Source organism: Nanorana parkeri, unplaced genomic scaffold, assembly GCF_000935625.1.
Source record: "Nanorana parkeri isolate BGI_ZX_2015 unplaced genomic scaffold, ASM93562v1 scaffold118, whole genome shotgun sequence".
Classification (NCBI taxonomy): domain Eukaryota; kingdom Metazoa; phylum Chordata; class Amphibia; order Anura; family Dicroglossidae; genus Nanorana; species Nanorana parkeri.
In genome coordinates, this window is record NW_017306386.1 from 1,388,353 (window position 1) to 1,406,992 (window position 18,640).

Sequence of the window (18,640 nt, forward strand, 5' to 3'; positions counted from 1 at the left end):
ATTAGGGGTCTAAACAGCCCCCTGATATTTCCCTTTTAAAATAGAAAAAGAAATTGAGGACACAACATCCTCAATCTCTTTTTCTGCAGCTCTGTTCTAAATGAATGGAAAGCACAGATGCTTCCCATTCATTCAGAAACTATTTTACTATCCTCCAGTTTCTGAATAGGGAGGAGCCTCTGTTCAGAGTGCTACTCTATATTAAGAAACTATTGAATGAACAGGAGGTGATGTAAATCACCTCCTGTTCATTCATAACTGGGGACACATAGTATTATGTGTCCCCAGTTATTTACAAACACTGTAGTGATCAGCTGATCGCTCCAGTGTTTGTCCTGCACAGAGGATTGGTACATATCACTGATATGTACCGATCCTCTGCCGCTCGGCCACGCACACAGGGGGGCTCTGCTTCTTCTCTGGATCTCCGCTGCTCTCCCAGGCAGAGGCAGCAGGGATCTGAGGAGAAGTGAGGAAAGCACTTCAGCCGTGGGGGGCGGGTGGGGGAGCATTCGGACGGAGCCGCTGTCACAGCAGCATGTGCGGTGAGGAGAGAGAGATCCGCTGGCTGTAAGATCCAGGCCGAGCTGCTCTCTCTCTCCTCACCACTCGACGTGCTGCTGTGATAGTGGCTCCGCCCCTCACCGCCGCCTGCAGCGCTTTGTTCACTTCGCGGATCCCCACTGCATACAGATGGGGGAGAGCAGCGGGGATCCAGAGAAGCCCCACGGCAGGAGGACAGGACATTGCGATCTACCAGGGATTGCTTTGCGATCGACTGGTAGATCGCGATCGACCTAATGGGCACCCCTGCTATAAAACATTTTTTTACTGCCTTTTGCAAAACACAATATGTGAACCACAAAAATGTGCTTGATTTATAAATCAGGACAGCTGTCACCAGACAAATAATATCTTGTCTCAAGTTATGGAAGCAAGAGAATCAGAAGGACAGATGAGGAAGCAAGCATGTTTAGAAGGTGTGTTCAGCAATGGTAGACTCCATGTTTCCCTTATGACAGGTTCCCTGGCCTAGTCTCAGCAACCTTATCCCACAAACAGTTGTAAATGATATAGCACTTACAGTAGTAGTACTGTACAGTCGGTACTGCCTTTTTAGAAAGACCCACAATTTATCCCTACACTGTTCCTCCTGCTCCTGGACCCCGCTCCTTGATGGTACTAGTCCAGTAATCAGAAGCAGGAGTGGGCAGGGAATGCATATAAAAATCCTGATAGGCTTTTGAAAGCTAGAAGGATGAAGAGTGCCTACTGCCAAGGCAAATGTGTGAAAATACTCTTCTGCTTCTAATGGGAACATAAATTAAAAGGTACATTTTTTAATGATTTGCTTTTTCACATTAAACTTGGCTAATGAATTCCTGTTAGACAGACAACATTTTTATTTTCTTAAAATACCTTTTTTAAGATATTGGTCTACTTTTACTTGCCTGGGAACAATAAGGGCCTGTATCGACAGACTAATACTCATGTCTGTTTTGGAAAAGCAAATGCAGTTTAAAGCAGGTTGATGTAGCTTAGGGGGTCCAATGCAGGTATGAGGGATGTCTACTGCAGATCAAATGCACCTGTCAATGAACTGCGAATGATCTCAGAAGTGTCTCAAACTGATCTTAAATGCAAGAAGAATGCATCTGAATGCAAGCTGCATACCTATGGACACAAGTCTGAAGGCCATTGACAAGCTCTAATGCAGATTTTTCAGCATGCTCATGCATGCTTCTTATTTTTTTTTTTTTAAAGTTCAGATTATAGTAAACTCCCAGTTATCCGGCATCCACAGGGATTTGTAGATTACTATTAAAAATAGGTCTAACTAATGCCATACCCCAAACTATACCATTAAATAACATAAACTCTGCACAAATAGATACAAGATCATTTCCAGGATAACACATGCCGCAGATCAACAAAAGAGTCAGTACACAGGGGATTTTTTTTCTGGTTAGATGAGAGTTCTGGTCAGTTGAATACCGGATAACTGAGAGGGAAATCTGGGTCTGATTGTCAACTCCTGCCATTTTATATGAGTTAATTCATTCTGTGGGAAATCATTTCATTAAACATTCTGCCTATACAAACGCAAACCAGATTTGTAGGCTATGTTTGAGCAGCTATGTGCTGGCAGTTGCCCCAGCCCTTAATGGTTTAGATCATAGTCCAAGAGCAATAAATACCCAGCCACAAAGTGTTAGCGGTGTATTAGTCCCTCACTGCAGGGAAAACATCTCACCTCATTTGGAGTTTGTCATATGCTGTGCACATCAAGGTCAATCCTTACCGCAACCCTTAGATGTGGAAAGCATAAATGCTGTGAAGAAGATTTATCTGAGCTGATCTTTGACTGAACCACCCTATCCCTAAGGAACTCCAGCGCTCCAAAAGAAACTTGAGATGCAAGCATGTCATGTTGAGTTTTTGGGATTTATTTAGGACTAAATCAATTTGTAAATCTTGAATTTATTTTAATAATTATTATTAATCACCGATTCGCCGGTCGGATTTTCGGCTGGGGAGACGAGGAGAGACACAAGGTAAGTCTATGGATGCGTGCACCCTCATGCAGACACCGTGGGATCGGAAGTGCCAGCAAAGACAGAGGAGTCAGCGCTGGATCAGACACGCACCGCAGCGCTGGAGAGAAGGCTGAAAACATCAGGAAAGAAGATGAAGATCGGATTTAGAGACATCATTTAAGGTAAGTGCTGACATTAACATTGGGGGGAGGAAAAAAATTTTTTGACTTCAATGTCACTTTAAGTGAAAGAACAACTCTTCACACTTGTATGGCTTTACACCATAAAGCAGTTTATTTAGGACAAGACACTAAAAAACCCTCATTTCTGTGTGGCCTGGTCACACAGCATGACACACATGCAATAGCGTGACTTTTTTTGGGTATCAATTAAATCTTCCTGCCCGCATAAATTAATGGTAAGTGCACAAATACTTATCAAGCATTTCTCTGTGGGTTTTTAGCATATCTGCAACATGGAAATTCTTGAAAATTCCTCTTTCAGTTTAAAAAAGCATTCAGCAATATTTCAGCATACACAACAATGCTAATGGCCACTTTGGCTAACTGTGCTTATGTAAACAATATTAAATCTATACATGTAATTTGTATTAATACAGCAAATAAATACTGATGCCATATAGAACATATCCTACAGGGCCACATCATACCTTTACTATTTACCCTTAGAGTATACACTGATTGGCCAGATTATTATGACCACCTGACGTTTGTAGGCAAATTAGCTATAATTTGCGCTGAAGTTGCTAGAGGGCCAGACCATTATAAATAGGGAAGCAGGTTGTTTACCACAACAGTAGAAGTGATTTTTTTTCCTGAAGATATGGGTAAACAACACGATTTAACAGCCTTTGAACGTGGGATAATTGTTGGCGCTCGGAGCCATGGAGCGAGTATCAGCAAAACAGCAGAATTCGTTAAATGTTCAAGAGCAGCTGTTGTTAAAGTGTTTAAAGACTGGACTGTTTGCCGAAAATCTGGGTCTGAACGTGCGAATTGTGGCTGTCAGCCACTAGTCAATATTAGGGCAGAACGGAGAGTGGCAAGACTGGTACAAGACAACAGAAGGGCAACAGTGCATCAAATTACTGCAATTAATCAGGGATCCTCTCAAATAATCTCTGAACGCACTGTTCGCCATACACTGCATCGTATGGTATATGGAAGCCGAACACCTGTTTGAACACCTTTGCTGTCTGCAGTTAACCAGATGAAACGTCTCCAATTCGCACAGGAACACAAGGATTGGACAGTCGAGCATTGGAAAAAAGTCATGAATCACCTTTCCAGTTGCATCATGCAGATGGCAGAGTGAGAATTTGGTGGAAACAGCATGAGAGTACAACCTTCAAGCTGGTGGAGGCAGTGTTATGGTTTTGGGCATGTTTTCCTGGCATGATTTGGGCCCTTTAATTTGTGCGGAACGTCTGAATAGCACAACAAACCAAAGTATCGTTGCTGATCAAGTTCATTCTATCATGCTGATGGTGTATCCCAATGGAGATGGCTTCTTCCAACAAGACAATGCGCCATGCCACGGTGCTCATATTGTGCAGGAGTGGTTTCAAGAACATGAGGGGACTTTACCTTGCTTAGGTGGCCCCCACAATCACCAGATCTCAATCCAATTGAGCATTTGTGGGAGGAAGTTGAAAGACCTCCACGAAGTTCCACAACCATCAAATCTCACAGAACTGGACAGTGCTATTCATCAGGCATGGTGTCAGATTCCTCGCATCACCTTTCAACATCTCGTGGAGTCAATGCCAAGAAGAATCGCCACAGTATTGGGCCAAAAGGTGGCCCAACGAAGTACTAATGGGGTGGTCATAATAATCTGGCCACTCAGTGTATGCCTACTGGCCCACTCCTTAAAGTGAAACTATACCCTCCTATCCTTCACAGCCAAAGATGCTGCCATCATAGCCTCTATTTGGATTGCTTTTGCCATAGCGCTGCCCATGTGATCAGCTATGACACCAGCCACTTGAGAGCTTGAACATTCGGTAGAGAGCTGAAATAAGCACACTGTCAACCTTGACTGTTGGCATGCCATGAAGGTAACTGTTTTGGAAAATAGGTAAATTGGTGGGTCTAGTTCCACTTTAAGAACCTGAACATTTGGGAAAACTCCCTCTCGCATTACACAATGGTATGATCAGTGCATAGGTAACCTAGTGTCTAGGTCTGAGCCTAGTCCTTTGCAAATGCAGACTTAGTAAACATTGGATTTTGTACAGGATCTGCAGGCATTTATTTTGGAATTGTAAAATTGGAATTTGCTGGCTTAAAGTAGCTAAATAAAAGATGCCCCTATAAGGAAGAAAGTGAACACTAACCTCTCCTGCCGCCAAAAGCAGCTCCGTTGAAACGAAATTGGTGGCTGAAGTTTCTTCATTTCTTCATGGGCTGAGAGAGAAAAAATGCTTGATTTCCCCTGCTTGGCTATTGTATTCTGACAGTGGCAGGTGTCCTGTTGTCAGAATACTCAAACAGTGACAGCTGGTTGGCTGCAGTCCCTGTTTGACTGTTAATGATGACTGTACTGCCACTTGTTCCTTTATTTCCTGGGATTTCAAGGGACCAAACCACACCAAACCCTTTTAGTATGTCTGCCGAAGCAGCTCCAGTATTAGAATCTGTTGGGTGCTTATAAGTGAAACATAGCGAGGCTTTCTTGCAGTTGAGGTTAGAATATGCCCACAATGTACTAACAGAGAGAAGTCTACAAAAAATAATAATGTTTCCATGTTGTTAGACAAAAGGGATAGGTACTCCTGAAATCCTAATCCTGTTTTTATATCATTCTTTCTGCTATTGTTGTGGGCATATTCCCAGTTTGTCACAGCTTCCTACCTCCGCAATTCATCGGTGCCTCCTCTCTGTCTCGCAGCAACGGGCACATCTGGGTTTTACTCCCTTCATTTAAACTCAATCAGGACATTATGTCAACAATCAAGCATAGAGTCTAATTGCTCTCCTGAGCTACCGCCGCTATTCATTTCAGCATTACAGTTTAAGAACCTGCAGCACCCACAGTCTCCATGGCTTCTCTGCTCCACTTCTGCTAAAACCGCAGTCTTTGTTGCATCTCTGCTGCACGTGTAGCTCTGCTGCATTTCTGCTGCATTCGCAGTCTTCATCTCAGCTACACCCATAGTCTCTGCTGCATCTTTGCTGCACCTCATTTGTTTCCACAGCCACTGCAGCTTCCACATTTGCAGCTTTAATTGCACCTTTGCCACATACATAACCTCTGCTACATCTTGGCTGTTCCTACGGCCTCAACTAAACCCCATCAGCATCCACAGTCTTATGTGTTCCTCCACTGCACCCACTCCTTAGGTGCTCCTGCCGTCTAAGCAGCACTAATCTCTGCACAGTCTCTGCACCCACAGCCTCAAGCCTCACTTATGCTTCGAGCTGCCCAGTGCCACTTGCCTCACCTACCCTCCCACACATCTGCAAGTTCCTGTTGAGTGGCCTGAGGAAGCTAGTAGCTAAGCCCAAACTCCCACGAGGGTGTCCCTGACAGAACAACACAGCTACCTATTAAATTCCACTCTCAGAGAAAGCTGCTCCATTTCTTCAACTTCGACACATTTTCATTGCAAAACAGACTATTTTCAGAATTACCACTACATGAACTATTATAGCAATCCACTATGAAATGTTTCTGAAATATTAATAGAGGTATATTAATGCATGCAACTCCCCATAAGGTTTGAACTCAGCTCTTTCCCTGCAACTCCCTCAATAAACTTAAAAACCTATTCACAATAATAATAACGCACTTATGTGAAATGTAATCACTGAGGCATCTCCTTGCTCTGTGGTTATAAATGTCTCTAACTAGAAAAAGATTCTTACTGCATTGAGACTTTTGTAAATGTGCAAGTGTTAGAAATCCGTGGAGCTGTAATTAAATGGTAGTCAGTGTTCTAGTTCTGATAAGTATACACTGTGGGGAGAAGGAATACAACATAGGGAGTCATTAGATTGTAGGAACAGGAGGCTAAAATGTAGAGTCTTGGGGTCTTTTCACATATGCAGATGGTTGTGAGCCTTGTACCACTTTGACGGCTCTTCTCGATTTGATATGCCTATTCATTAAAGATCTTCTGAACACTGGAAGATGTGCTCAAAAAAATCAAGTAGAAGACGTAACTACTCTTCAATATTGACTGTATATGGCTCCATACAGCTGATCTTTTCCCCATTACTGACTTACAATTCCTTGTTTCATATTGTGTCTCTATGTGAAGGTGGTCATCTTGGTAGAAGTAGGGCTCTCTAAATGCCCTGTGTCAGAACTGCCCCCTCATGCCTGGTGGCCAGATAACTGATGGTGGCATGGTCAATAAGCAGCAGTATTAGGTGAAAAAGTTACAAAGGGAGATTTTTGCTCTGTACCTCAGGTACAGGTCTCTCTCAAGCAAGATAATCATGATCAGCCCAGTGGTGACATTACCAAATCTTACTCCAAATCTCCTGAGACTAGCAGTCAGAGGCAACCGTGCCTTAGATCCCACACTGCAGATATAAAGCTATGAGGCTTATGGCACAGGAAGTGCACTGCTATTTTTCAGTGGGCATTCAATACAAAATATGTATTTCTCAGGGTACTGCTAAGGCACAATTAACATTTCCAGATGTCTCCTATAAGATAGCAAATCTTTACACTTTGAGTTCAGGTCCATTTTAACATGACCTTTGTCATAGTAGGCACGGCAGTCTTCTAAAACAGCCTACATATAGATGTAGTGCATTCAGAACTACATTAGGGATTCATATTTATTGGAAGATAGTATATATTTTCCCAAAGAGTTTTTAGACATGAGTATGTACAGCATACATCCATTATTTTCTAATTTTTTGCAAAATTGAAGTGCTGTTGGATTGTTGCCTCTTTACTCTCAGATCCAGCTTCCACAGGAACCTTCCATGAAGCCAATATCTGAAGGAAAACAAATGGTGAGCTGTGATAGACGAAAATATGAAGTGCAAAAGTGGAGCTGGCAGCAGTGAAGAGAATCCTTGTATCAATTTCCTCTCTTACAGACAACACATGAGAACAAGGCTGACCTTGAAGCTCTTTTTCATCCCTTATCCTATGCTTTTAAAGAGGTAGCTTTACAGTACACATGTGAAATATGCACGCATATTGTAATTGCAGCTGTGATATACCTTTTTTATGTCCTACATATGTTTCATGCTTTAAACACATTGTTTGAATTACACGTATAAACATTGCCTAGTTCAATTTTACATTCCTGAAAGTTAAAAGTTCTTGTTTTAATACCCTTATTCAGCTCCATGTTTGCTTTTACCTTTGTTGTAAGGCATAAATTTTAAAATTGGTAAACATTCATTGCATATGTAGTAAGGTGTGATATTGATTAATGTTCTAAAATGCAAAAGGCCATAAATATGTCTCATTGTACACAATACCCTATGGTTTAAAAGAAAAAGCATGTTACAGTTGTGAAAATATTTATTTTGTCTAATATACAAATATACAATATGTATGTGATTAAAAAACGTGTTTCTGTTTTTATCTTTTCAAATACGTTTTATATATATATATATATATATTGTAACAAGGACACTCCACTGAAGACCGGATATATATACTGTATATATATTTGGAAATTGTCTTTCCAAAGACTAAATATGCTGAAAAGTTCAAAGCTTACATCTCATTAGTTTTTAAGTGTCTACACCTTGTTGCTCTTTTGACAAGGATTAAAAGTCCAAGTCCATATATTTCAATGATAGTTCGATGCAGTTGGGCTGAGGCATTCATTGCTGGGATTAAAAAAGACCTGGGGCACCTATAGACTAGAAAGCAGTAGATACATGCAAAAAGTCACCAAAAAGCTTAAAACTTAATTAACTTGAAGATCATGGGGCAGGCGCATGCGCAGTAGAGATCTTTGGCCGGGAGAAAAGGAGAAACACAAGGTAAGTCAATGCATGCAGCCTGGCGGCGTGTACCTGCACAGACTCCATGGGACACATTATAAAAAATTTTGGGGACACATAGAGCTTTCGTTTGGTGGTATTTAATCACCACTGGGTTTTTTTTTTATCTTTTACTATATTAAGAAAGAAAAAAATTCTGAAAATGTAGAAAAAAAAGGTATTTTACATTATGTTATAATACATTTATAATGAACCGATTTTTTTGTAAAATATAAAAGATGGGGTCACGTCGGGTAAATAGACACCAAACATGTCCAGCCTTAAAATTGCGCTCACCCGCAAACTACCATATTCAAAATTGACCATAGGCGACGAAAGCTTTTACCACTCATCAGTTTAGTGTCTATCAGTGATTGATGGCCGTAGAATTATTGCTCTCATTGCACCGTTCGCGGTGATATGTAACATGTGCAGCGTAATGGGTGCAGTCATCGTTTTCGCACATATGCCCACCCGAGGCATGTTTGCACGCGTGTATGTATGGGTGGGAACTTTAAACATTTTTTATGTTTTTTAAAAATTATTTTTCATGTGTGGCTCTAATTTTTTTTTGCAACTTTAATTTTTTCCCCCTTTTTTTTCACTTAAAGTGACATTAAACCCTCAGATTTTGTAACATAAACCAATACTGTAATGTGTGCCTTACTGTAATCCATGGTTGTTTCCCTTCTCTTTGCTGCTCTTTCTTTTAAATCCTCATGTCTTCTCATGCTTGGGGAGAACTTCCCTTTTCAGCTCAGGGCCTCTTCCTGTAGTGCTAGCTCAGGTTACAAGTCTATACAAACGTATACACAGACACCGTGTATCCATTCCTGAGACAAGGCAGTCTGCTGCAAAACAGAAGTTCTGCCCAGCATGAGAAGAGATACGGATTTAAAAGGAAGAGCAGCAAATAGAAGGGAAACAACCATGGATTGCAGTAAGGCACACATTACAGTATTGTTTTATGTTAAAAAATTAAAGGCATCAGATACATAGAGGTATATGAACTCAGTTGGATTAATTAGGAAGTGCTGTCAACAAATAAGTAAAACAGAGCGGATGGTGGAGTGGACAGAAGAGAATGTACAGTGGATGCAAGTGTAGAATGATTAAGGTCATACATAACTAAATAAGTGGATTTTCTGGGAGTATTTGAAACATTTTGTATCAACTGACAGGGTGAAAGAAATTTAGAGTAACAAGGACTAGCTTTTCTGCTTTCCCTTTTATAAAGGGGAAACTTATTTTGATTATCTAACAGTGCTTAAAAGAGCCATTAGCAACCTTTGGCACTCGGCGCCGTTCCTGGCCAGCTTACTGATGTCACCTGTTGCCAGAAACTGAGCAGGCCACTTTGGCTGGTGTCCTGCTGAGCTCCTGGAAACCAGTGACATCAGTGAGCTGGGTGGGACAGGGGACAGAGCAGCTGTCAGCCCCATCCTGAATAACAAATCAGCACAACAACCATGCACCCCCGCAGACCATTCCCTGCCAGCACCCCACCACCACCGCCACCAAATGACAGCAGGCGGCGAATACCATCATGCTGTCACATGATGTCAAATGAATGACAATGCAACACACATTGTGCACAGTATGGCCTGAATAAGCCTAACACAAAGCTTCCACTTGTGGTTAATCAACACATGTCTTTATATAATACAGTTAAAAGAAAATATGAACATAATATGCAACAATTAAATGTTTATTTTGAAATTCACATAAAAATAACTTTAGGATAGTAACTCAAGTAATAACTGTAAATACTGGCTTGTTGAAAATACACAATAATTAAACATTTGCTTGTTGAAATGACACTATAATTTTCATTTAAAGCTTATGTCCAAAGTTGTTTTTACCATAGTATGGGGAATGATTAGAGCCCTCGCCCGGTCTTTATTTTTTGCTATCCAGGGCTCCATTAGAGAGATCTCTCCTTTTTACTGTTCCAGTGACAACAGTACTAACAGACAGGTAATAAGAAATTCTCCAACAGCAACACAGACAGAAGTTAATACAGCATTAACACAGGGAAAGCTTTAACCCCTGTCAGCTTTTTATTGCTGTCTGTGTCCCTGTTGCAGGTTTTTCCTCATTTCCTGTCAGAGGAAACCACTGTCACCTTTAAGCCCCGTTCACATTGAGCGATTTATCGCGCGGTAATTCCCGCGATATCGCGGCAAATTACCGCGCGATCTCACGCTCCAATGCATTTCAATGGGGCAAAGTGTCCTGCTGTCGCGGGTCGTGTATCGCTACAGCAGGACCCCTTTTGGAGCGGATTTAGCCGCGATTCAAGCTTGCTCAATGCAAGCTGGAACGCGATATCGCGTGGCAAATCTCGCGATGTCGTACAATATGCAAATCGCGCGACAAACGCGCGATTTGCATATCGCGCAGTGGGAACGGGGCCTTATAGTAAATGAGGAGAAATCACTCAAACACAGCCCTGGATAGCAGTTAAAACCAGACAGAGGTTCTAATCTTTTCTTACTTTATAAAAAAACTAAAACTATTACCTACAAAAGATAGTTTAGACATAAAGCCACTCATTAATTATAGCAAGTGACATATTTGTGCTGGGACAGTCTGCTCTACCATGTTATTGTCTTGTCTCACAGGAGACTGATTGACTTTAAGTGACGCTAAAGTTAAATCTTAAAAATGCATTCAAGTACCTTGGTCCCTGTGTGTTGTAAAGTAGCCACCGCTCCAAGCTTACTCCTGTCATAGACTACAATCTCACATTTAGTTTACTAAATGCATCCTTATTACTATACAACATACACAGGGACAATGGGGAACAAAAGTAGCCTCCCTCCAGAAGGAAGGACAGTGTCAGCACCAATTCAGAGATGATTTGAGGATCTACAGCTGAGTGATACACAAATAAGATACATTTCTGTTAATAGTTAGGATACTTAAATGCATTTTTAAGATTTAACTCCTGAGTTTAGTGCCATTTTAAATAATTGATTTAATTGCATAATAAAAAATAAAAATAACAAATGCACATTGATAGAATAAATAGTGTGTATTAAATATTTGTTTGCATTCAGGCCTGCAGGGCATTGCAACCATGATCAGTGTGTTGAGGGTGTAATGTTCAGGCTCCTGGAAACTCTTCCCCAGGCTCAAGTCTATACTGAGGTAAGGGCCTGGCCGTAGGAAGTGGTGAGGGAGGAGGGATTACCATCATGCACTCTACAACTTCAGTTTGCTATGGTGGCAGATGAGACATGTAGTCAAAGCTTGTAAACAATGCCTGTCCTTGATGACCCAGCCACATGAGTGAAGCCAGACACAGTAGCACAAAATTTAAAAGAACACAGAATCCTGCATACTAGAAGCATCTTGTAATTCAGGTAAAGGTGCTGGTATGGGTTTTGGGGATAGAATATGTGACCATGTATCATGTTACACCCTAAATATGGTAAGGCATTGTCCAAAAGGTAGATAATAGATAATAATAATCATTATTTAATAGGTTTATTAAAGGGTCTATGGATAATCCTTCCACAAAAGGGTAAGTCTGCTCAAATACTTATTTTTCAGGTCTATGTAGATGCTGACTGATTTAATTACGTAATAGCTGTTTTTTTTTCTGCAGGACAGGGAATGCAACAGGGGTGTCTGATCATGTATTAAAAACTGATCTCTGGAATAAGCAAATATTGAATAAATACAAGAGACATGTGTATTGTTAATTGAATCTTGGTGTGATTTGTGTATTTCTTCCCGATCTGTGCAGTAATCCCGTGTGAAATGTTTCCTCTATGTAGTAGCTTCCTCCAATAAAGACCAGTCACTGCTGATCTCTCTCCTTGTGCAGGGTGACTGGTCTTGTATCCGCCCACTCTTGTAGTTTTCTGCATGCATCCTGTAGTGGGTGGGGCCTGCTAGGTCCCTCCCACTCCTCTCTGCACAGGGACTTAGCATTTGGTGCACACAAGTAGCTGTTTAGGAATATTATGAAATGAAAGTTTGTGTGCCCAGCTTTAAATTACTTCTATCTAAGGTGTAAAGGTTGCACAGGCATTTAAAATAAGTCAGTGACTTACCCACAACTACAGAAATTATTTTATTAATATTTGTTATGGGTTATACAGGGACATAAGGCGGCATCTCTTTGGGTCACGTAGGAGGGGTTGGCAGGCAGAGCGGCGTGTTTTTTGTATTGTGGCCACTCTGCTGCACGATGCTGACCCCTTTCCGGCCAGAACATCCCAGGTTACTAAGAGCCAGGCAGGAAGATGGTTAAGGGCCATATGCATCTCCCCGCCCAGCTCTTATCAATCTGGGACGCGCTGAACGGCATCCCGTCCAGCTCCTGGCAACCAGTGCCCCACCTCCATCCTACCCCCTTTGTCTCAGTCACCAAAAATGCTAGGGATGCCACTAGGCTTAGTAGTATATTAAAAAAAGATATACATATATATATATATATATATATATATATGTGTAAATAACAGTGAAGATTTTCGACAGGAAAATTGGTTCTTCAAGATAACTTGTAATAAAATAATTTCTATGTGTCAGATTTGATCTATCTATATGTATATCTATATATATATGCATACCCCATGGCTCCATAGCTTGCTGAGAACAATGAAAGCAGAGAAATGTAGACTTTTTTTTCAGATAGTTGCCTCCCTGCCAAAACCCGGAAACAGATGGGTGATTATAATACTGAAGCTCATAACTCAGGCACAAAGGACCAATGCCGTGAGTGTTTTTTTTTACCCTTAACATTAAATTAACTGCTGGAGAGCTACATGGGAAGTGCTGGTCAGGCAACACAAAGACATATTTCCAAAGGTATTCCAAAAATGTCACTGAGGGAAAGGGAAAAACAACATTGGAATCTATAGAAAAGTGCTCTTAAGGGAAAATGAGATGTAGATTTCACTGAAAGATACTCATCAAATGAATTTCCTTAAACAGCCAAAGCCCAAAAGTATCCCATAGTAGAACAATAGCCTGAGACATCTGTCATTAGAGAGTATTTACTTACAATAACAGTGGTTTTCAGACACACTGTCTCTGGCGTAAAAGACTAGACACCTGAACAGGTATGGAAGCTATTTCATAAATTGAAGTGTACACTGGACAAAGGATCATCTGTTTTTACACATACTATTACTGCATTAAAGTCCAACTACAATGTTTAAAAAAAAGCTGGGGCAGTTTTCGAGTTTTTATTTCTGTGTCCCTGCTGGTAAAATGTCCCTCACTTTTTGTCCTGCAGACAAGGGGGTGAGAAGAGCAGGAAGTGATAAGGCCAAGACAGCATCAAAATCATTTTTTTTAGAAGGAAGAGCTGGAACCTCTGTCTGGTTTATGTTGCTGTTCGTGTCCGCACTAGTGAGATTACCATCTTTGCTACTGAGAGTCAGATTATGTAAAGTTTAGAACCACTGCCAGGTTTTTATTACTTTCTGTGGCGTCCTGTCCTGGTGAACCCCATTCCCCTAATTTTTTGTCATGGTGTCACAGGGATGAAAAGTGTGGGGAATACCTAACCCGTATGATGTGTGGAAGAAAACGGTAGAAAAGAGGAAAGGGAGAGGCATTCTCTATTGCTGCCCTAAAGTGTCAACTTCTCCATAGATACATATACAGAATCAAGGATGGTAAAGTTTAGTTTTTAATATTAAATAATTGGCTCAAATTCATAATAAGGCTAAAGCTGCATGGGTGCTATTTTTGTAGCTCACTTGCGCTATTAAAATCTCACGAGATTATAAACTAAACAAGTAGCATGTGCATTTAATCACATTTGGAGTATTGTGTGATCATGTGTGGTTAATTGCTAATACAGCTTACACCAGGGTCAGGCAACTCTGGCTCTCCAGTTGTTGTGGAACTACAAGTCCCATGAGGCATTGCAAGACTGACAGTTACAGGCATGACACGCAGAGGCATGTTGGGATTTGTATTTAAAGCACAGCTGGAAGGCCAGAGTTGCTAACCTCTGGCATACACCATAGAGAGCCATTTCTTCCATGTATAAGAAGAAGGCCAGGGTACAAGAATGGTTAAGTTATCCCACCCGTACATGTATTAAAAGAGAACTATGGCCAAACTTTTTTTGGACGTAGTTCTCTTTAGGGTCACAGGAGGACATTTACTTATGTCCATCTGTGAGACAAAACTCAGCATATAGCAGGCTATTGCCTGTTATATGCTGACATTGCAGAGCCTCACTGCAGCCATCCAATATTGTTGGTATCCAAACCAGTGCCTGATTGACAACTGGCACTGCCTCTCCAGAGCCAGAGCCAGCTGTGCGCGCCCCCTCCCCCATCTGTCCCTCCAGTCAGCGCTGTAGGAACATATATGTGAGGGGGGAATCCCTGCAGGGAGTGGTGACTGACAGCACCATTCTCTGCAGGGAGAACATTGTGAACTTAGCGATCGCTCGGTATGTGATTGCTCAGTTCTCAGTCAATAGATGAAATACACTCACCCCCATATTTAGAGCTGACATGTTACACTAAAGCTGTCACACGTCAGCTCTAACTATGTGGAGGAGTGAATTTCACTCATCCCATATTTCTTCTTTAAACTCTATCTTTTGATGCAATGGTCATATTTAGCACTGTCTAAAAATATGTTTGTAATTATACTCTGCGAAATGCTAATTTGAGAAATTTTAAATTCAGTAATTGTCTACAGTTGTCTAGAGGAGCATTACTGAATTTGAATATGCTTACTATTAGAATTAATGTGTATGCACACTATAATATGGTGTAATTGTTGGATTAAACATATTAGAAAACAGCTGGATGTAAACAGTTTGTGATTATCACTAATTGATAGCAAAATGTGTTAATCATTGCTGGTGCAAATCATAGGAAAAGCAATCTTGGCTTGAATCATCAGCATTCATAAAATGTTTACTGACATAAAGGATAACTCCACAGTTATTAAAAATATGATTTTATATATAGAGAGATAGATCTATCTATATCCCAGATAGCAAGGATAACTTGCTACAAACTTGTGGCAGGGTTAAATTGTAATTCTTGTTAACTTGCTGCACACATTCCTGGCAAGCTGTAGACTTGCAGAACACTCACAGCATAAGTTCTAGTTGACACTTTTTGAATTTGTAGCAAATTTGCTTGGCAAGTCTACAGCAAGAGTCCTTCTGGTTATAGCAAGAGCTCTGCAAGTGTACAGCACTTTTGCAAAGCACATTGATCTGGAGACTTGCAATGCAGACTTGCTGTAATTGTGCAACAAAATTTTGAAGCTTGGCAAGTCTGCAATAGTTTAGCAAGTCATTTTCAAACTTGCAGCTCAATTGCTTGCTATCTGGGATAGAGAGATAGATAGATCTATCTCTCTATATATAGAGATATATAGATAGATCTATATATCTCTATATATAGATATATATATAGAGATATATATAGATCTATCTATATATATATATCTCTATATATACACACTACTATTCAAGTTTTGATTTAATTATATTTAAAATAATTTTAATATGCAATAAGCTATTATTTTTCAAAACTGTTGGAATATTCAAATGCTGCCTATTTTAAGCTCTGGCAACTGGGGGCACTTGTACTGGTGAATACACATAGTAGGGGTTCTGCGCGAGCATATGTGCATGTGCATACGCATGTGGGTTATCTTGCTAATAGGATTGTACATGGATGTGTCCCTCTGCGCAAACATGGGCGCACCTGTGCGTCTCATTACAGGCTCATTGCAGACTCTGGTGCCAGGCAGGGTATTTAAGGATGACTTCTCCATGCCTCCAGTGCTGAGAGATCTTCAGCTATATCCTGAAACCTGCAACCCTGATCCTGTTCCTGATCTTCTGTTGCTGACCCAGCCTGCCTCCCAACCGCTCTCTTTACGTCTCTGTTCCTGTTTGACCACGGCTTGCAATCTGACCGTTTTTCTGCCGGGTGATTCTGCACTGTTTTGTCTGCAAGTTACCGACCCGGCCTGTTTCTGACTATGTCTTCCTCTGCCGTTCTGGTGCTGTGCTGTTCTCCGCTGACATCTTCCTATGTGTGGCATTCCCTGCTTACCCAGCATCCAGACATCCTCATCATCAACATCAGAGACTACGTCACCTGCCAGCACTTGTGCCACTCTTTCGTCTCTGCTCCCTCTCACCACCAGGAGTTCAAATTGAGCCGCAAGAGAGGCTGCCCTCATCATCTCAGGTTCCCATCAATGTACATGACAAGACCAATCCTGGTCTGAACCTGAGCTTCTCTGACCTTAGAAGGAGCTCCTCCTGAACACAAAAGTAAGCTCCTTCGGTACCACCCAATCAGCTGCGGGTAGGGGATTTTTCTGCCCGCAGCTCAATATAAGCAAAGGAGTGGGATGCAGTGATGTCATTGACCTTTTATGGCTACATGCCTATACTGTATATGGTGAATGGCATTTACCTTATATGACTATGTTAAAATATGAGGTGAAGTACATCAGCACAAGCATCCTGCCCCTTTGTTTACATACAGCTGCAAGGCAGGAAATGCCCAGCCCACAAGTGGCATTTCCTTGTTCGAAGGAGCTCAGGTTCAGACCAGGTTCAGTCCGAACCTGAGCTTATCCCTTCTTAGGTCAACTGTCTAAAAAGGGATTTCCCTCACATTGGACAGATTTTCTCTCACTTTCAGTTGTGTTTTTATGACAGGACATAAGTGGAAATCTCCCAAATTGGACTCAGTTTTAGCGCTTCGTTACTCTGCCCAAAACATTTTTACATATACTTGAAATTTTTTTTTTTATAAAGATGGATAATGAGTTTAAAATGGATACAAAACACACTCTACAACTTTTGAACACTCTATATTATTACAGTTCTTCTTAAATATATAGTAGCTCTGAAGATGTGTCTTTTTAAGTTTTCACGTTGTATCATATGACATCGGTGAAGCTGTAAAACTGGCAGAAGTCTGCTCTTCTATACATTCCATATGAGCATGAAATAAAAACTAAGCAGCTTGAATGGGACCTTCAAACAAGTGATCTTTAGTTATGGAAACATTTGGAGGGTTATGTGATAGACAGCTTTTAGACCTTAGTGAATACCAGTTGTTTTCATATGAAATATAACCTTTTTTTTATGATTTTTAGAAATATACATAATATGAATGTGATTTGTTAACTTTATATCAGAGGTGCTCAGCTATTTTTTTTGCTAGGGCCACATATCAATGTATTAGATATTAGATATTGTTTCTAGCCATATGTAAACTGAAAAATGCTTATTATATTTTTACAACTAGGCTAGGAAACCTGTACTGGGAGAATGTGGAGGCTGCCACTGCTGACCTACTTCTAAAAACACTAGCTGCCTTGCTGTCTGAAGCTATCCCAGTCATTGCATTGTAACAAGCGACCATGAGCTTACAGCCTAAGGGAATGGAAAGGACGTAACGGTAATGGAGACAGGGAGCTGTAGCCTTCTCTGACATAACCCTTACGCTTGTGGCAGTAAAAGTGCTAAAGTCCAAAGATCCAGAAAACTATTTTGTAGTTGTGAAAGAAGAGAAATCTTATATTCTCTTATATTTTTTTTGCTGACTGTGTCTTTTGTTTGGAAGATTTCCCCTTTGCTGTGTGATCACTGGGAAAGTTGCCAATAGGAACAAACAGAGCAATAAAGCCCTGGCAGAGGTTCTAACCTTTACCCTCTCCAGTAAAAGAGTGTTTTACTGCTGTGTCCCTGTTAAAAGCTGTGAAGACATACGTACATTTATTCAATATGGTTCTAGCCCTTTTCAACTCTGGCAAATGTTTTCACTTGAGTTGCATTTTAAACTTTATTGATGCCAGATTAGATCAGACAGACATTTGTCCTTTGTAAATCTTAACTTCACCTGCTGATGCATCTCAGCCAATGGGCTTGGGTAAAACGCGTTGGTGAGGTGGAGTCACGTCTAGCAGGGAGAGAATGTCTATCTGACCTAATCTGTCATCAATAAAATACTTGCAGTTCAGCAAAAAATACAGCAGAGTGAGACTTATGTGCTTGTTTGGCTGTCTAGCCACCTCGATGTCTAGAAAACATTGCCTGTGTCTTGGATCAGAACTGAGATACTGACCATATAGCTGAAAGCCTTTTGTACAATA

The 18,640-nt window shown here is 40.9% G+C and overlaps 1 long non-coding RNA gene across 1 annotated transcript in view; it reads left to right on the forward strand.

Annotated features, from left to right (window-relative positions):
- Positions 1-4,033: 4,033 nt before the first annotated feature.
- Positions 4,034-18,640, forward strand: part of LOC108784522 — a 25,467-nt gene continuing 10,860 nt past the window's right edge. The window contains exons 1-2 of the long non-coding RNA XR_001941075.1: positions 4,034-4,044; positions 11,896-11,901. This is a non-coding gene — a long non-coding RNA (uncharacterized LOC108784522). The remainder of the gene's footprint in view (positions 4,045-11,895; positions 11,902-18,640) is intronic.